At 39.6% G+C, this 21,396-nt stretch overlaps 1 pseudogene; it reads right to left on the reverse strand.

Annotated features, from left to right (window-relative positions):
• Positions 1–15,584: 15,584 nt before the first annotated feature.
• LOC141508279 (receptor expression-enhancing protein 6 pseudogene) overlaps positions 15,585–21,396 on the reverse strand; it is a 76,742-nt pseudogene continuing 70,930 nt past the window's right edge.

Here is a 21,396-nt window from a genome sequence, read left to right on the forward strand (position 1 = left end):
TTAGAACCAGGCTGTCAGAGCTGGGAGGACTCTTAGAACCCAGACTGTTAGGTGGGAGGGCTCTTAGAAAAATATATAATAAACATGAGAACATGGAATATGAGAGTAGGAGGGCACCTTAGAACACAGAAAGAAATTGAATGTTAGAACAGGAAGACACCTTAGAGCAGAGGAGTGAAAGCTGGGAGGTTATTTAGACTCATAACGTCCAGCCTTATTTGATTGATGGGGAAACCATCTGACATGATGGTTTTGTCTCCCTAATGAGCTTGATCCTATCCCTTTTCCTGGCTTTGTCCCCCACCCGTGGGTGGCTAGAGGGCTTCTCTGATATTCTCAGCAGGGAGGAGCATTTCTGAACTCTAAGGCAGACTCAGAGAACTGGATGGTCTGCCAACTTCCTCCTTTGCTCAAGAGAAACCACTGTTCATCTACTTAAACAGTCTAGATAGTGAGCAGACAAGTGAAACCCCAGCTCCTGCATTTTTGATGAAGACGGGATGATTCAAGTCCACACGCATACTGGGCCGGAGCCAGCCACAGGCAGCAGATCAATAATGAAACACTGGGAGGGAGGGAGCATTAAACAACTCATACTGGGAGGCCAGCACCGAGTCTTATGAAGTGAGACAGCCCTTCCTGGGTGTCCTTTGCCCTAAGAGCTATTCTGTTCTCTAGCTAGATGGAGACTTTCTTACATCTTCAATGAAAAAGACAGCAGGCAAGAATCATGGTATCTTCAGTATCAGTATGACTAAGCTCGGTGGGGGGAGGCAAAGAGGGCTGAAGCTGGAGTCAGGAGACCCACGTTTCAGTCCTGGCCTGGTGATACTGGGATGGGTTTGACACTTCACCTTTTTTTTTTGCAAGGCAAACGGGGTTAAGTGGCTTGCCCAAGGCCACGCAGCTAGGTAATTATTAAGTGTCTGAGACTGGATTTGAACCCAGGTACTCCTGACTCCAAGGCTGGTGCTTTATCCACTACACCACCTAGCCACCCGACACTTCACCTTTTGATTCTTATAGACTCTAGACAATCTAGGATTGAAGGGTACCTCTTCTAACTAGTGCTCTCAAAACCCTTGCAACTCTGACATTCTTTGTTCTAAGATTCTTCCCAGCTTTGACATTTTGTATTCTATGTTCTCTCCCAGTTCTAACATTCTGTGTTCTATGACCCTTCCCAAATCTGACATCCTGTGTTCTAAGGGTCCTCCTAGTTCTAACATTCTCTGTTATAAAGTCCCTCCCAAATCTGCCATTCTGGGTTCTAAGGGTTCTCCCAGTTCTCTCATTCTGAGTTCTAAGATTCCTCCTAGCTCTGACATTCTGTGTTCTGAGATCCTTCTCAATTCTGAAGTTCCATATTCTAAGGGCCCTCCCAGCTTAAACTTTCTGAGTTCAATAGGGTCATATTTTAAAAAATATATTGGCATTGGGATCTTTCACTTATATATCCCCTGCATTACCTATTGAATCCTTCTCCTGTCATAGAAAATGATTTTCTATTTTAATAAAGAACAAAGTAAACCATAGTGAACATAAAACAACCACTGTACATTCTACTCAGCATATCACACTAGGGGCCTCCCCACCTCTGCACATAAATGGACAGAATTGTCTTCTCATCTTTCCTTTGAGGTCAAGTTTCTTTGTTGGCATTTTCAAAGGATTCAGTTTTAATTTAATTGTTATTGTCATCATTGTTCTTTCCATTTAGGTTGCTGTAACAATTGTCTGTCCTGGTTCTGCTTACTTCTCTCTGAATCAGTTTATATATCTTCCATGTTTCACTGTATTTATCATTCACTCTTATGGCACAATAATATTCCATTGCATTCATGGACCACAATGGATTTAACCATTCTTCAATCAATAGTTATTTATTTTCAGCTCTTTGCTGCCACAAAAAAGTACTTCTATAAATATTTTGGTATATATAGAGCCTTTTTAAAAAATCATTGACCTCCTGAGTTACATACGTAGCAGTGGAATCTCTGAGTCAAAGGCCATAAACATTCAGTCACGCTCTCTACATAATTCTAAATCACTTTCCAGAATTAGACCACCAACAATGCATTAATGTTCCAGTCTTTCCATAACACCTCTTTCATTGACTCTTCATACCATTGGTTATCTTTGCCAATAACCTCAGGGTTATTTAAATTAATATTTCTTTTATTATAAGTGATTTGGAATATTCCATTGTATAGTTATTAATATTTTATAATTTATATTTTTAGAATTGCTTGTCTCTATTCTTTGACCACTTATTCATTGCGAAATATGCTTTGTTCTTATTTATTTCTACTATCTATATACCTTAGATATAAGACTTTATGTAAGAGATAGTTGATGCAAGAAATTTTCCCAATCAAATGATTCCCTTCTTTTCTTGGCTGCATTAATTTTGTTCATGCAAAAACCTTTAAATTTAATTTAATCAAAATATATATTTTACCTTTTAAAATCACTTCTATTCTTTTGTTAAGAACTCAACTCTTAGCCATAGCTATGAAAGGTATATGATATATTTCTCTTTTTACGGTATGATTTTTAATATCAGATTGGGAATTTATGTTGAATTTATTGTGGTATATAGTGTAAGCTGTTGATCTAAACCTAATTTCAAACAGACTGATTTCTAATTTCCCAGATATTATTGTCAGATAAGGAATTCTTTTCTTGTTAATTCACATTTGGGGTTTATCAAACATGGAGTAATTTAGTTTGATTTTTTTGTGTGTGTGTGTGAGGAACAAATTGAAGATTTTGTTTTCTTATCTGTTTTGTTACTTGCCTTTAATTGAATTGTTTAGTCGATTCATATTTAAAATCATGAGAGTTCAGTTTGTATTTTCTACTATTTGTATCTCTAGTATTTTTTAAGATTTTTTAAAAACTCTGTTGTCTTTCAAGTAAATCCTTTGTCCTTAGTATTAATTTTGTTTAAAAGTATTTTGACATATTCCTATTTAACTAGCTTCTTTGCCCTCCTCTCCCTTCTCTAATTAATCAACCTTCCCCTTGTATGGGGTTTTTACTTAAATTAGTAATTTCTTTTTCTTTCTTTTATTTAGTTATCTAACTTTCCTCTATTCCCCCACTCTGGTTAGTTCAAAATCTCACTCCTCTTAGTCTCTCCATCTTTTTATATTTATTAGGTTTTGCTTTCTCTAAGAAGTTTTCTTTGTTCTCTCATTAATTCTCTTCCTTTCCTGTCTATTCTCAAAGTTGTCTCTAAATAATATTCAGAATAATATATTCTAAATTATATTTATTAATAATGTTAATAACATTAATTGCATAATTAAATACTAATACTTAATCTTCATAATAGTATTCTCAAAAGTTTATTCTTTGGTCTACTTAATTATTTCTTCCTTTTTAAATCTCTTTGTGTTCTTCATGACATTCAAATTTCTGAAGTAGTAGGTTTGATGCACCTTATTTAACCAAGGTCCTTTACTGCTTTTAGAGATCTTGCTCCATCATCCCTTTTTTCTATTGAGCTTTACTTTCAGCAGTATCAATTTCCAAGGAAGCAAGCAATGTGCATAGAAGCCATGTTCTATGGGAGAAATAACTCTATGTCTAAAGCCATATATAGTCCAATTCTACTTTTTGTCCTCTCTATGATCATTCTCCTTCCCATTGACTGTGCCAAACCTTTGGGTCTTTATCTTTCCTTTCCTCCCTTTACTGGGGACTAGAGGCTTCTTCTCTGAAATATGATGCCAAGACACAACACTTTCCAAGAAGGTGCTTTACCAACACATCAACTTCAACTGGATTAAACTCATCCCAAGGTTCTCAAATTTCATCAATTCCCCCAATGGGAATGCTCATGTTTTTCATTCCAGTGTTGATTCTTTCCTTTGCCATCTCTTCCATTCTTTTTAGTTCTTGTTACGAGACTATAAGAGACATCATCTCTTCATTGCACACCTGTGAACTTGATAAAGGTATAACATCTATTCCCCTCTGACCCCTAGATCCCATTTCTAAATTCATAGAACCCCTCACTCACTCTAATATTTTCTCACAATAGCCATTGATTCTTAAATACAAAGAGCTATGGGATTTAGTTTCTGGTACTTCATTCCAGTTCTGCTCCACTTCTTTCCTGTTTCCTCTTTTTTTGAACTGTTTACATCTTTATCCCTTTGTGTGCTTTAAAAATATTTTTTGATGATCCTTCTTTATATTTAAAATATAGTATATTAAAAATAAAATAAGTATACTGTCTGAGGAACTGAAAATGAGTGTCACTCAAAGGACAATAGTGTGAAGCAGGGTTGGTATGAGTAGGTATATTAAAAATCGACTAATTTGAAGGATAACAGGACATCAACAATGTATGAGAAAAAAAGATAGACTGGTGAGAGAGGATGAGAGATGGACAGAACAAATTCTTCTCACAATATTAGGAGAAAAAGGAGAAATGACCTCAGCAAACTAGGAAGCTCCCTTTTGATGAACTTGTGGGAAGATATGAACAAGAATCTCATAGGATGAGCAAGTGTGCATATCCATGAATTGTATCATCAGTATGAATAGTCAAAAATCCCTGAGATGACAGATCTATTTATTTATGTATATGGGATATTCAAGGAAAACTGGCATCTCTAGTGTAAGGGCTTACCAAATCCTTTTCAGAGCTACATGTCTATCTTTGATGTCTACCTGGCAAACAACTCTTACCTGTGACTCCAAGAATCTGTAGCCATGTGCTGTGGCCCATCTTAAACCATATAGGCAGATAGGTTAAACCAGGTTGGGGATAATCTACAGGTCTCAAACCCGCTGGTTAGAGGGGTGTCTACCCCAAGTTTATGATGATGTTCCCCCAATGAAATGAGTAGATGAGAACAATTTATTCTTAACTGCTATGAAAGTGGCTGAAGCAAGTTCTGTGAAATACATAGAGCTTGTTTAGTCATCAAAGATGCCATGATCATTTACTGAATCTCAGGTTATTACCAGTCATCTTGGCTTTAGTCTTGAAACTGAACTTCAATGACTCTGGAAGAAAAAGTGAAGCTTACTTTGTGCAACTCTGCCTTATTTAAATCCAGTTCACACAGAGTCATTCCTGTGATGCCATTGGTTCTTTTTGGAAATGGACAGAATAATAATACAACTATACATTTTACTCTATAGGTTAACATTTCTCTTTATCTTTTAAAAAAATAACCTGTAAACATGGGATAATTTTAAAAATTATTTATTCTTTCCTTGATAATTAGACTTATTTATCTTATTCTGCTTCTGGGTTCTTATTCTGTTGTTTAGGGCTTTGTGTGATTTGAATATTCTTTTCAGAAATACTTCAAATTCCTCTCTTTGGATGAAATATCTTTTTTTTTTCCATTGAGGATTGGGTCTTAGATTTGATGAGTAGGTTGTTTGGTGACGTATCTTGAGTTTCCTTACTTTCTAGAATATACTATTCCATTACTTTCTGCAATTCTAGGGAATGTGAAATAATCTTGTTGTTAATATTTCTTTTCCTTTACATTTGAAGACCTTTCTTCTAGCTTCTCATAGAATTTGTTGTTTGGCTCAGAAATTTTTCCTTATAACCACCATTTGGTTTGGGGTTTTGAAGTAGAGGTTTTCTTTTTCTCTAGAGGAAATATGTAGAATTTTTCCATTGGTGTTTTGTTTTTTCTTTTTAGAAGTTCTAGGCAGTTTTCTTCCTTTTTTCTGCACTATAGTGTCATAATCTTCTTGAGACCTACGATTTTTAAGTTATCTCTTCACATCTTATCTTTAAGACCAATTATTTTTGCTTTTATAGAGATTATGTGTTCTTTTAATGCTATTTCCTTGTGCTTCTCTTTTTCCTTTTACCATGTTTTCTTTCACTCCAATATTTCTATTTCAGATCTCTTTCACTTCTTTGGAGAAACTCTATTGTGAATTTTTTTTCTAATCTGTTAATTGGGTTTTATATTTTTGCTTTTACAATAATAAATTATGATACAAATTCATTCCTAATTTATTTTCTTATATATTTCACTGATTTTTTTGAACTGTTCTGGGATTTCTTATTGTTCCATGCTCTTCTGGGATTCTACAGGATTCTGTGTTTCATCAAGCATTGGTTCACTTTGTTTTGTAATATTTGTTAAGAGGCTTTTCTGAATTCTTTGAGGTTTTAGCATCCATCCTTCTTTCAAATTTTAGGTTATTCTGTTGATTTGTTGGCTTATATTCTGGGTTTTAATGGATCTTCCTTCCTTTTTAAATCTATGGTGCTCTTTTCCTCCTTATATTCCCCTATGTACTCTTTTTCTTTTCTGGCAGATGTGTCCCTAGGGTTGGATTGCAAAGTTTCTTTAGCCTCCTTCATGGTTGAGAATTTAGCATTTAGGTTTTTTTTTGGTATTGGTTCCTGCTTCTGAGTAGCTTCTTGGGGGTGATATGGGGAGAGGACTCACCCTAGTTTAGTCTCACAGGTTTTTAAGTCTCACATTTGCCTTGCTCCCCTGCTCTTGGTTCTTTTCCATTCTTTGTCTGACTCAACTGAAGTATCAACTCCATTTTTTGCATAGTCAAGGGTGATCTTGGGTAGATCATTCGGGGGAGAGTCTCAGAAGCTTGAGGAATCCTTAGCCTAAGGGTCACTCTAAGCAGAGAACAGCATTATCCCTGCCCTCTCCCTAGATGGTTGGGCAGTATCATTGTCTATCAGATGTTCTTGGATGGTATAACCAAGAGCTGAGGTGGGTTGGAGATCCCATTATGAATCTCAGAGACAAGTCCATCTTGGGGTGGGATAGGGGTGCTAAGTGAGCACTTTAAGTATTAGTGCTTTGTGGTATGAATTCCTTCAGGATTTTACCTTGTTGGGGCTCTCTCTTTTCTGTTCTGTGTATTTGTCTGTAATTGCTATACATATGGTACATGATTTCTCTATTGGTAGGCTTTGGAGAAGTAGTGAAAATTGTGAAAAGCTTTCCAGCCACAATTTTATTGGTTCTATGATCCCCAAATCCTTATATTCAAATACTATGTACTTTTTGTATTCTTAGGATCAAAGGATGATATTCTAAGGTCTCCTGTAGCCCTAATATTCTGCACTCATAGAGGCATATTATAAGGTGTCTTTTAGCCCTGATATTCTATAATCTGAGTGAGGATCCTTCCAGTCTTAGCATCTTCATTCATAAGATCATAGGTTCATGTTCTGGGTTGTGACATTCTATCTTCTAAGGTCCTTTCTAGCTCTGACATTCTATACTCATATATAACTACCTTTTAGGTAGTTTGAACTGGATGCCCCATTAAATAGCTTTAATTACAACATGTCCCACATTGAGTACATTCTCTTTCTCCTCAAACCCACCATCATTGTTCTCTAAGAAGAGTCTGACAAGTAAAACCACTGAGACACCATAATGCAAGGAAAAAGGGAAGAAAACTGCCTAGAACCTTTAAATACAGAAAACAAAGCACCAATGGAAACATTCTACCTATATCATATCATCCAAGTATCCAGGTCTGCGAACTTGGTGCCATCTTTGACTTCTCACTCTCAATCATCCCATATATGCCCTTTCTTTGCAAATTCCCTAGTCCTTTCTTTCTCCATGGCATCTGTCTGATATAGCCCCTTCTTTATATTGCTACCTTAGCTAAGGGCTTCATAACCTATATCTTGAACTATAATGCTACAATAACCTTCTAATGAATCCCCCTGCCTCATGTCTCTCTTTACTCCAGGCCATCTTCCACTCAGCTGCCAAGGCCAATTTCCTCAAGGATCAGGTCTGGTCATCTCACCTCCCTACTCAATAAAGTCCAGCAACTCCCTGTTGCTTCTAGAATCACATATGAATGTCTCTCTCTGGTTTTTAAAACTGGTCAGAATCTGTACTCATTCCTCCTCAGACACACATTCTAAGGTTCATTGGTCTTACTTGCTGGTCTTTGCACACAATTCTCTAATCTCCCATCTCTGTGCCTTTGTACAGGCTGTTCCCCTTGCCTGGAATGCCCTCTCTCCCCCCCTTTATTTCTGCCTCTTATAGTTCCTGACTTCTTTCAAGACGAGGCTTTAAAGCTATCTTCTGCAAGAAGCCTTTTCTGGTTGCCCCAAGGTCTTTAGCCTTCCCCCATCAAGCTACCATCTATTTACTCTTTTTGAATCTTGTAGGTACCTATTTTAGGCACCTAAGGTGCCTTCTTAGAAGATATGCTCCTTGAGGGCAGAGACTATCTTTACTTTTTCTTTCGATCCTCAGTGTTGAGCAGCGTTTGATACATACTAATTAATAAATGTTTGTTGGTTGACTGACATCTGTGTTTTAAGTTCTTTTTTGGTTCTGACATCCTGTGGTCTAAGGACCCTCCCATCTCTGACATTCTGTGTTCTAGAGGTCCTCCAAGCTCTGACATCCTGTGTTCTAAGACCCTCTCGACTCAGACATTCTATGTTTTAAGAGCCCTCCCAGCTCTAACGTTCTGTGTTCTAAGACAATCTTTGTTCAACTGTAAATCCAGTTCTGATATACCGACTCTTCTGCCTAGGGACCTTGGTTTGGAAATATAGTCTATTCTCCACAATCAACCATCCCAGACTCTAGGAGAACCCTCCCCATGCCCCAATTTGGGGGAACCTTGGCTGACTGGAGCTCCCAGTCTCTGCTCTGGTCTACACCCTCAACCCACATTCATAAAGAGTACATTCTTCTTCACCTGAACCTCGAAGGGCCTGAAGGATTTTTTAATAATGATTTCAGCATGTGCTTTGTATAAACAGAGGTTGGGTCTGTGGGGAGATGCAGAGAGATCGGGCACCGGCCGATTGGTGGGACTAAAAATAGAAAAATGAAAGGGCTGTAATTAGGAGGCAGAAATCTTGAAACAAATTTCTTGGAAACTCCCCTCCCTCAAGCCCCAGAGTTCTTTTTTTTTCTCCCCATGCAGATGGAGCAGGGGAAGCCGGAGGGGTGAGGGCTGGTATCACAACACAGGCTTCCTTCCTGGCTCTAAGAAGGGGGGATGAGGAGAGCTTGGGGGGGCAGTCAGGGGGCCAGGAACAAAAAGTCTGTTCAGGAGACTGATTCTGTCTGACATGCTCTTTTGAGCTCCCCGAGTGGCGTTTACAGCTAAAGATATGGAAAAGAAAATAAATCTTCCAGGCCCAGCATCTTGCTTTAATTAATAACATAATCAAGTTCTTGGCCTCGTCGAATGGAACGATTTCGACACTCACTTCTCTTCTGGCAGCTGGGGGCAAGGAGGGCTGGGCGGTTAGGGGCTTGGCCCCCGCTCTCCAAGGGTGCCCTCAGAATGTTCAGGTAGGATGCGGGGCAGGACGGTGGAAACATTGGCCCAGGGAGCCAATTCTCTCCAAGGTGGGCAGCAGAGCAGGGGAGGTCTTGAAAGTTTCTTTCCTTTGATTTTTCAAATGCACTTGAATTTTGAACACTAGACAATGGCTCTCTCCATGGCATGCCAGAATCTATTTTGTGATCCATTGTCTGAGTCACTTTGGACAGCTCTGAGAGCTTTCTTATCTTTTTTCAGACCTCTTCCTGCCTTAAATCTCATGTTGTATGTATTGTAGTGATGGTTCAAAATCTGAAGACTCGTCATCAGCACCACCATTGTCATTAAAAAGATGATAATGTAATACTGATGATGATGAAAATAAAGTTTCAAACAACATTAAATAGGAAAGACTAATAACACGGTAGCAACTTGTCCCGGGGACCATTTCTAGCTGAATTCTTTCGCAAGAGACAGTATAATTGCATAGTGGTTAGAGTCCTGGAATCGGGAGGACCTGAATTCAAATCCAGTCTCAGACACTTAATAGTTGTATGACTCTGAGCTAGTCATTTTATCTCTGCCTCAGTTTCTGAGTTTGTAAATTGGAAATAAGCATAGCAACTATTCCCCACTGTTATTGTGAGGAATAAATGAAATCATATTAAAATGTTATTTAAATATTGGCTAAATAATGCTGGATCTGTATCAAGAATGCTTTCAGTGAACCTACAGATGAACTCATATCCTAATACATTCATTTGCCAAAAAAAGACATGTTATCCACCTGTATAATCATCTACATTAAATGTAAAATATGTATAAATATTATATATAAGCATATTATATATAAAACCCTAAGCATAGAAGGACAATAGTAGACTAGCAATTTGTCTGAATCACATCAAATATGAAAATAATAATAATAATAATAGTAAAAGTTGACATTTAGTGCTTTAATGTTTGTGAAATGTTTTACATGAATTATCACCTTTGGTCCTCTCCATTTTACAGATTAAGAAACGGAGACTCAGGGAGATGTTTGGTGTTCTCTCCACTATGCAAAAGATTTAGAATGGAAAGGAACCTTTGAAAGTCACTGAATCTGATACCCTCATTTTACAGAAGAAAAAACTAAGGCTACCAATCACATAGGTAAATCTGTGGCAGAAACAATAATCTAAACCCTGGATCTTTGACTCTAACTTTTAGGTCCTTTCCAACTCCAGTGGTTCTCAAACTTCTCAGTCTTGGGATGCCTTTATACTCTTAAAAATGCTGAAAACTTTCCAAAGAACTTTTGTTTATGTAGGTTCTATTGATGATTTTTTTTTTAGATTTTGGCAAGGCAAATGGGGTTAAGTGACTTGCCCAAGGCCACACAGCTAGGTAATTATTAAGTGTCTGAGACCGGATTTGAACCCAGGTACTCCTGACTCCAGGGCTTGTGCTTTATCCACTGCACCACCTAGCCACCCCTATTGATGATTTCTTTATGAGAAATTAAAATATTTTAACAGTATTATTAAAATGGCTTTGACCTCATGGACTCCCCAAAGAGTCTGGGAGACCTCACTTCACCCTATAGAAGCCCCTGAATGACAGTCTTAGAACCGATGCCTTCCCATCCCAGCTGACTGGGACACACTTTTCAAACTTTTCTTAGAACACACAGATGTCTTGAGTTGACTCTACCCCTTCATCCTGGAGGCTACCCAGAGACCACCAGACAAGGCAGTGGAAAGGTTGAGTTCTTAGGGACAGAGGTAGCAAGAGTCTGTTGAGAGATTCCAAGAAGAAACAGAGTAGTAGGAAAAAAATAATTTGTGGGAAGGAGGAGAGATCTAGTGAGAATGGATAAAACCATCTCTAAGGAGGGAAGAACACAGTAGAGCAAAAGAAAAGACCTAAGAGATGGGAGACTGTGGGTCTATCTTTGCTTGACCACTACATTCTCATGTTATCTTTGGTGAACTTAGTCTAGCTTTCTGGGACTGAGTCTCTTGCTCATGAAATGAGGGGGTTGACTTAAATCAAAGGTTCTTCACCTTTTTTTGTGTCCTGGACCCTTGTGGTGACCTTCTCACAAGAATATTTTAAAATACATAGCATTACTAAAGAAATATATTATACTGAAATATGGTTAGCAAAATATTTTTGAAAAAAAAACCAGTTGATGAACCCCAGTTTAAGAACTCTAGATTAGATGATCTCTAAGGATCTTCTCAGTCTTGATATTCCATGTTTCATGATTCCTCTTAGCTCTGATATTTTGTGTTCCAAAATTCTATGTTTCTATGACATTTTATGAAGTTCTGGCATACTATATTTGAAAGTCCCTCTGAGTTCTGACATTCTATTCAGACCCTTCTAGCTCTGACATTCTGTGTTCTAAGGGTTCTCACAGCTCTAACATTCTGTGTTTTAAGGACCTTCCCTGCTCTGACATTCTAGGATTTAACAATAAGATTGTTGTGAGGATCAAATGAGATTATCTATTAAACACTTTATAAACCTTAAATAATAATGTTTGCCCTTCATTTCTGAAGAGGACTACAACAAGGAGGAGGTGATACCATGACAAGCACATGAACTGGATTTGAGTGAGAGGGATGCTGTGCTAATTCACCAGTCTCACTTTCTCCTCCAGAGCCTTCTGAGCCCAGATAATATGTAGTTTGTATATATAAATGCATTTATGTGGTTATGTATATATATATATATATAACATACACAGACATATACACATATGTGAGTATACCAGTTAGTCTATAGACAGGGCCTAAACTCACAGAACTTGCCTCAGACTAGTTGATCAGGCACAACTGAGGTTTGACTACTGTGCTGACCAGCTGTGCCATCCTTGCCTTCTCTGTGTATAATAGGAGAACCTATTCCCTATGTATTTCTAAGAAGGGGGATTTCTAAGGCAGACTCTGTAATGTCCTGGAAGAAGAAGGAAACTGAACTCTTGCCTCTAGAAGGGACCTTATTTTATCCTCTTCATTTCCATAGGATGGAGTTGAGATGCAGAGTCAAGCTCACACATCAAAATGGTAGGACAATTAGTTCTAGAACTGAAACCTCCTGACTCTTAGGTCAGGTTTCTTGACAAAGAATCACTCAAGATCTCTCAGGGAGAGAAAGAAATGGGGGGAAGAGTAAGAGAAATGAGAGGCAAGATGGAAAAAAAAGAAATACCCCTCTGAACTACTCCCCTCCACAACTTATTGTGTTCCCTGGTTCAAGGGGTACTGTGACTTCACACTTTTCAAACATCTGAGCTCCAGCTTCTGAGTTCTCCTTGTATTTAATCAGCCATAGGACACAATTAAGTCAAAGCAAAGTCATTTGCTGAAATGACCCAGCAAGAATGGTAGCAACAAAAGATTTTTCTTATAAACCTGAGGCATACATTCCTACAAATATATAGAGCTGAAGTGGGAAAAGTAGATACAGATATAAATGCCCAGCCAGGTGATGCAGTAGATGGCACACTGGACCTGGACTATGAAAAACCTGAGTTCAAATTAAGTCTCATATATTTCCTAGTTGGTGACCCTGGGCAAGTTACTGAACCAGTATCTGCCTCAGTTTCCTCATCTATAAGATGGGAATAGTAATAATAATAATGCCAGGGCAGTTATGAGAATTAAATAATGCTTATTCCCTCCTGCTCCCTTCAAGACTGAAGAGTCACCTTTGTAAAGAAAACGTACATGGAGCAGTTAGATGGCTCAGTGGGTAGAGCACTGGCCCTGAAGTTGGGAGGACCCCAGTATAAATCTAGTCTCAGATACTTAATAACTGTATGACCTTGGGCAAGTCACTTAACCCTGATTGCCTCACATCCAGGACCATTTCCAGTTGTTCTGATTCATATCTGGTCATCTTGGAAATCCACAAACATTACAAACTTAGGCTTGATTTATTTTTTCTTGATTGTCTAGAGTCTGAACTTAAGAAAAATGGTAGAGAAAATGTAAACAATGTAAACAGAAAAGTATGTTGTAGGTACATTTTCTCAAGAGCCAGTCGTTAAACTACCAGCTGGTTCTTGTTCTTATTCTTCCCCTCCCTACCCCATTCCCACTTCACACTGGGGAGAAGCCCCTGGGTCATCCTAGGCTTAGGAAGATTGGCTCATGGCTTATGTAATTTGGGGTATGGCAAGGGCCTGCTGATGGTTGTTCACAGGAAGAAGGTTTAGAATTAGGAGAGACCTGACCTCAGGGAACTTTCAGTCTAGCAAAGGGATAAGACTCCAGTTCAGATAGACGGTCAGTCAACAAACATCTATTAAGCACCTTTTATGCTCCAAGAACTGTTTTAAGCACTAGGGAAATAAAGGAAAATGGAGGAGACAGCAGAAAAACAACTATGTACAAGCAAGATATTAACAGGCCAAATTGGAGATAAAGAGAAACAGAGAGAAAGGCTTTGGAATTAAGGGAGATTGGAAATGATTTCCAAGATGGGATTTCAGCTGGGACATGAAGGAATCCCAGAGAGCCAAGGGCCCATGATTTTAGGTCAATTGCAAAATGTAAAGCCAAGAACCATAGAGCTCAGACCTGGAAGGGATTTTAGAATTGCAAAATCTGGGAATTGGGAGGAATCTCATGAGAAGCCCTGAGTTCAGCCTCTTCCTTCTGACTCCTTTCTGAAAATTCACCCCTCCCCACCCCCCACTGGTGTCTCCCTGAAGAAAGTCTGGAAGTACCTATGTCATCTCTCCTCATAGGGTGTTCATTCTCTTACCTGTGGGTGCTCCGCCCAAAAGAATATATTTTTTGATCTATGAAAGCTGACAAGATATCTTGGGGTCTATGGAATAGATTTCTTTCTTAAGAACCATGCCCTACAAATCTAGTGATTATTAAACCAAAAATAGAGTACAAGCAACACATTTGGACAGACATTTTCTTGGAGGGGAAAAATGTTCAATTTAAAATTTCAACTGCCATAGTGAAAGAAAAAAACCCCACTTAGATGAACTTTGTGTCACAAAATACTAATTGTCATTGACAAGTGAACCAAAATATTTGCATCTTTCTCAATGACGAGTCATATATAATTCTGGGGAAGGGAAGCAACAGAAATTTCCTTTGCAGGCATCTATGCTTTTAATGTTTCCTTTTCATTGTCATCAGAATTAAGAAAACTACTTTAAAGAGAGGGGGGGAAAAAGACCATGCCTTATAAACCCAGATCACTCTGACTCTCTTTGAGTGGCCAACAATAGGTCTCAGGTTAAGCCCGACTTGGTTATTGTTTGGTTTCTAATGACTCAGATCAAGAGAAAAAAAGCATCTGTTTCTTTTTTGATCAGAAATCCTGAGGTCTTCCCCTTCCAGATGAATTTTGTTGATGTTATTGTTTTCTGACTAGGTAAAAGAGGCCATTCTTTGTCTCATTTCTTACCTAGCTTTAATCACTGAGGCATTGTCTCAGTCAAATTGAGACTTGGGAAAGACAATTTATTTATTTATTTTAGGGGTTTTTTTTTGTTTTTTTTTGTTTGCAAGGCAAATGGGGTTAAGCGGCTTGCCCAAGGCCACACAGCTAGGTGATTATTAAGTGTCTGAGACCGGATTTGAACCCAGGTACTCCTGACTCCAAGGCCAGTGCTTTATCCACTAGGCCACCTAGTCACCCCTGGGAAAGACAATTTAAAAAAGCCAAGGTTTCCTACTGCATCTGGGGCATCTCCAGGTGTTGGATCTATATTTTGTCACTGGACACAGATGATTCCAGAAGGGAAATGAAGTTGGTGACTTTGTACAGCACCTCTTCACTTAAGTCATGACAACTCATGGCATCATCTTTCTGATGTCATGGCCCTCTTTGAGAAAGAATAACAAACAAAATCTTCTGAAACACTCCACAATGTATTTAACAGTTTTTTTTTTTTTGGTGAGGTCAAACAAATTTGGCCTGTGTAGGATTTTTTTTAATACATAGGCAGCTTGAATAGCCAGGGCACATCTAGCAACCTATGGGGAGGCCAGTGTGGTAGATCTAGGGGGTCAGAGGCAGATGGTCAATGGAATACTTAAGAGTATTCTGTGCACCAACAGGGCCCTTAGTCAGGGCTGACAGAACCTAGATGGGCAGGGGTCCCTCCCCCCAACCACATCTGGAGACTTCTCTAATACCCTAACATCCAAGAAGGTGGAGTTGATTGGGGAGATACAGCTGGGAGGGATCAGCTGCTTAGACTTGGGCCAGGATGGGGGGGCATGGTCCTTGGGTGGAGGGTGTCCAGTTATTCGAAGCCTCAGGCTCAGGAGTGATCCTCGTTACTTATTCTTCAGTGGATGAATCATTCCTGCATTGGTTGCTTCCCAGGTCAAATTGGCTGCTGTGGCCAGGGCTTGTCCACTCAGGTCATTCACCAGGCTGTCCATGGAAGCTTGATGTCTCAGGAAGATGAGGTGGATCAGACGATGACACAAGGTCTGGGAGCCATTACAGGTCACTAGAAGCACACACCACTGCAAGAAGATACACTTCCCTACATTAGTAGAAGGGGGACCAGAAAAAGGAAGAGGTCAGAGAAAAACTCAGCTAGGCCAAATATGCTGTATGCCATCCAGTAGGTTAGCCAAGTGATATTGTCATCTTTGTTGGGGCTTTCAATGGCCTTGATGGAGGCATATTCTGGGTAGATGAATCTGATGAGATTGCAGATCAGGAAGGCACTATAGCCAAATACGAGATAAAGGCTCAGGAAGGCAATGAAACCTGTAGTCAGGTAATACTTTTTGATACTGGAGAATTCCTCCAGCTTCCCCAAGAAGGGATCTCTGGAAGCACTGCTTCAAGCTGGCCATGACTGCTGGGATCCGGAGGGGAGGGGAAGGGAAGGGATGGAGGATGGTTGGACCTGGGTCTGAGGGGTTACCTCTGAGCTGGTGGAGTCTCTCTCTCCAGGCTCCCAGTACCTTGGTCCTGAGATCCCTCTGCTTCCCTTAACACAGCTCTTTTTTTTTTTAGGTTTTTTTTTGCAAGGCAAATGGGGTTAAGTGGCTTGCTCAAGGCCACACAGCTAGGTAATTATTAAGTGTCTGAGACAGGATTTGAACCCAGGTACTCCTGGCTCCAGGGCTTGTGCTTATCCACTGTGTCACCTAGCCACCCCAACACAGCTCTTTTTAAGGTTTACAAAGAGCTTTACAAACATCTCATCTTATCTTCACAACAACTATGGTAGGTATGGTTTATTTTTAGCCCCCTTTTATAGATGAGGAAACTGAGGCAAACAATGATTAAGTGATTACTTAGAATCGCAATAAGTATCTTTGACTTGATTTGAACTCAGAGCTTCCTGTCTCCTAGCCTAAGACTCAATCCAGTACAACATCTACCTGTCTAACCTCCTTTTGAAGACTTCTAAGGAAGAGTAACTATCTTCCAAGGAAGAATGCTACCTTCTCAGTAGAATGGAAGTTCCTTGAAGACAAGAACTTTTTTATTTTTTAATTTAATTTTGTTTATTTGTTGAACTGAATTGTCCATTTCATTTTTGGCACCATCCATTAGGAAATGTAGCCCACACTGACCTCTCCACCACTTTCCCCCATAATTCTAAATTCTACCATCTAGGTAGATTCCTCTTTTCGATGGTATTACTTCAGCTACTTGAAGTCTACTGGCCCATCTTCCCTAGTGTTCCCTTTTCCAAGTTAAACATTCCTAGTTTCTTGAATACCATGGTCTCCAGTGACTTTCTTTAGCTTGCCAACCATCCTTGTTGAGATAAGTTTTGGTTTGTCAATGCCCCTCTCATAATGTGTCATCCAGAACTGATGTAATCCAATTTACTTAATTTAATAGATGAGGACATTGAAGAGACTCTCAGAGAAAGGATATATATATATGTAAAGAGAGAGAGAGAGAGAGAGAGAGAGAGAGAGATATTTATCTATCTGGGATTTGAATCCAGGCCCTCTCTAACTTCAAATTTCTTTCCATATACTTACACTGCCTCTGTTGACCTGTAATCTGTTCTCCTGCCTATCATTGCTCAGGGGATGGAACAGGGATGAGACAGCCCAGCCCTCCCTGAGCCAAGAGGAGAAAGCACATCTGTTTACTTGACCTGACTGACAGGTTAATTGATTTTTCTGGAGTGGTTCATTCATAAAGGCCCATTGAACCCTTCTCAAGGGGGTGGAGGCAGCCTTTTCATGAGCTCCCAAAGGGAGCAGCAGCCAGAATGACTTCTGAAAATGAGAAAGGGATTCCAAAGAAATGGGGTTGACTGCTTTGGCTCCACTTCCAGTCCAGTGGCAGCTCCAGCAGCTGTAGCAAAGACCCTGTGGGTTTAATGTGGAAGAGAGTTAGAGGGTCTGAGAATGATTCCTGGTTCCATCACTTAATAATCTTGTGAGGAAGACATTCCTTCTCTCTTGGTCTATTACCTCTTCTTTAAATAAGAGGGGTGAATTAAATGATCTAAGGCACCTTCCTCCCAAATCTACTATTCTATGTTCTAAGGTTCCTCCCAACTCTGACATCCTACGTTCTAAGGGCCCCCTCAGCTCTGACATCCTGTGTTCTAAGGGTCCTCCCAGATATGACATCCTGTGTTCTAAGAGTCCTTTAAGATCTGATCTATGTTCCATGCCTGGACAAGTCACTTAACTCTGCTTCAATTCCTCATACACAAAAATGAGCCGGAGTAGGAAATGACAAACCATTCCATTATCTTTGCCAAGAAAACCCCAAAATAGAGTCCTAAAGAGTCAGACACAACAGAAATTACCAAACAACAACAAAAGGGTCATGATAATAGTTGAGCGTGTTAGACTAATCCAGCTCCTATGATTCCACTCATGAGGAAACTCTTGCATGTTTTGCCATTTGTGGTCTTAGAGCATGTCACAGGGGTCCCAAGAGTTTAGATTTGCCCAGAGTTACATAACCAGTGTAGATGTGAGGATGATCCTTGGCCTACTCCCACTAGACTGAAATGACTATAATCAAGGGAAATGATTATATCTGACAACCCCCTTGGAGACATACCAAATAAGCCTAATTCCTTTCTAGTCCTTCAAATACTCAAAGACAGGTTCCCCACTAAGTCTTCTCTTCTCCAGGCTCATTATCCTAATCTCCTACCAGTGATTCCCTAGGAGGTCTGGACTTCACATCATAGGATCATAAATTTAGGGCTAAAAGAGTCCATTGAATTCAGTCCTCTCATTTAATAGATGAAGAAATGGTCCATAAGATTAACTATCTTGCCCAGGGTAATACAGTCAGTGTTTGGATTTGAACTCAGGTTTTCTAGACACCAAGCCTGGTACTCTATTCTCTATGCAACACTGTTTCTTCAACTCTAGGTTGTCAGTGTCCTTTCTGAAATGCAGCCCCAAGATCTCAGTGCCCAGGATCCCAAAGGGCACTGCCATCACAAAGTAAGAGGGTCAAGGCAGGACCAACCTCTCAGAGACTCCTGGGAATGCTGGGAAAAAAATAGATCTTTCAGCAGTTTTCCTACTTAATCAGATATTCTTTTCAATTCGGCGTCAAACTCTGTTGTTGCTGTGCTGCAGGACTACCAGCCCCTTTTAAATTTTGTAACCTGGGGCAAAGGTCTTATGGCCCTGCCTTAGGTATGACTAAAATCTGCATGCTATTCCCCTCCATCCCTCCAAAATATAACAAGCTTGTGTAATTTCAGATTCTATGCTTTACAACACCCGGGGGTGGGGTGGGGAAAGAGGGATTTTTAGGGTGATGGAAACTGGGAGGGAGGAAGAAAGCGCAAGAGTAGGTAAGAGTGAGGGAAGAAGAGAGCACCATCTCCTTGGCTCCTGGGCCCTGCCTACGATTTACTTTCTGCTCCTACCCTGGATACCATTGCTTTCAGAAGAAACTTCCAAGGAAGATCGAAATGTAAGGAAATCAGAGTTTAATCAATTCCAGCTGGTGTAATGTGTTCCAGGTGATGGCTTCCTATAATCATGTCTCTCCTCTAACTCAGCCTGGCTTGCGCCTTTCACCATCTTCAAGAGAAAGTAAACATGGGCCAGTTTGTGGTTGGAGCCTCCTGTGGGGGCCGAGACTACGCCCTCGGCTCCTTGGCCAAGGCGTCAGCCATATAGGGACGGGACTTCTGGAAGCTAAGGAAGGGAGTTGGGGTGGGGGGAGACCTCACCTGGTCTGGGAACAATTCCAAATAGGCAGCCCTTTCTGGAAGGGTGGGGAGCAATGATGGCTTGTACCAAGTGGCAGTGAGCTCCCCCCCAAGGGGCATCTTCAAGCAGCAATTGCCTGACTACTGAGAAAACTTCTAAGGATCCTTATAACTGAGGTTGGGGTGGGGGACCAAATGCCATTTCTTTCAACTCAAAGAATTGATTTTCTATCTTCTATCTTTCTATCTTCTATGTTCTAGAGCAGCATGGGACATACATGGAGGTGCTGAATTTAGAGTCGGAGAAACAGGCTTCAAACCCAGGCTTGACCAATCCAGCTGATAAAGAAGCAAATCTTGGGGCAAGTGAGACCCCAGGCAGCACTGGCTGGTGGTTCAGTGGATAAAATTATGGGTCTGGAGTCAGGAAGCCGTGAGTTCACCTCCAAGTTCCGATGCTTCATCAATTAGCTATATGTCCTTGTCATTTAACCTCATTTAACCATCTGTAAAATGGGGATCATAGCAGCACCTACCTTTCAGGTTGTTTTGAGAATCATATGAGGTTAATATTTCTAGTGTGCTTAGTACAGTAAGTAGTGCTTAATGTATTATTATTACTATTACTTCTACTACTTCTAGTATTACTGTCACTACGACTTCTGTTTCTTCTTCTTCTTCTTCTTCTTCTACTACTACTACTACTACTACTACCACTACTACTACAACCACTACTAGCACTAGTACTACTATTTCTATTACCACCACTACTACTATTACCACTACCAGTACTATTTCTATTACTACTTCTACAATTACTACTACTTCTATTACTATTCTCCTATTACTACTACTTTTAAAATTTTTTTAGGTTTTTGCTAGGCAATGGGGTTAAGTGACTTGCCAAGGCCACACAGGGAATTATTAAGTGTCTCAGACTGGATTTGAACCCAGGTACTCCTGACTCCAAGGCGGTGCTTTATGCACTACGCCACCTAGTCACCCCTGCTACTACTTCTTTTACTTCTATCACTACTACTACTTCTCTTACTACTACTACTACTACTACTTTAATTACTATTACTACTACCACTACCACTATTACTACCACTACTAGTACTACTATTTCTATTACTAGTACCATTACTCATACTACTACTGCTAGTACTACTACCACTACAGTACTATTTCTATTAATACTTCTACAGTCACTACTACTACTTCTATTACTGTTACTTCTCCTTCTATTACTACTACTTCTTTTACTTTTATCACTACGACTACTACTATTACTACTTCTATCACTGTTACTTCTATTACTTCTGTTTCTACTACTACTATGGCTACTACGACTACTACACTATTTCTATTACCACTACAACTTCTGCTACTAATATTTCTAATACTACTACTTCTGCTGCTACTACTACTACTGTTACTATCTAAGTGACTTTGAGCAAGTACCTTTAACTTTCTCACCTTTATTATCAGGTGTTGAACTTTAAGAATCTTTTTGAATATTGGTAACAAACTTCTTAGAATGAATTTTTACTCTGTTCTCCTGAAACATATCCATTAACTGATCATCTCCATAGCTATATGGATGTGAGAATCACAGCTAAATCAATTCTCTCAAAGAATTTTTCTCAACTCTGAGAGACTCAGAATTGCATTTGTCCATTACTGTTGACTGTGCCAAGCCTCTACAAAAATATATTTCTGTTCTTGGTGACTTCTTCAAAGTTGACCTTTGATTTTTGTCTGTTTTAAGATTCTTGGTTTTGTTCAAAACAAAGTCATTCTAAATGGGGCCAAGTAAGTTGTATTCACATGTTGTACCCAAACATATACATATGCATCCTTACTTTCAAAAGAATCAGCAGGATTCAGGGTTCAGTAGATCTGTCTCACCAATATGGACCAAAGCAAAATAGGAAGGGGTTTCCTTTTGAATTACACATTTTGTC

The sequence above is a fragment of the Macrotis lagotis genome, chromosome 1 (genome assembly GCF_037893015.1).
Source record: "Macrotis lagotis isolate mMagLag1 chromosome 1, bilby.v1.9.chrom.fasta, whole genome shotgun sequence".
NCBI classification, from domain to species: domain Eukaryota; kingdom Metazoa; phylum Chordata; class Mammalia; order Peramelemorphia; family Peramelidae; genus Macrotis; species Macrotis lagotis.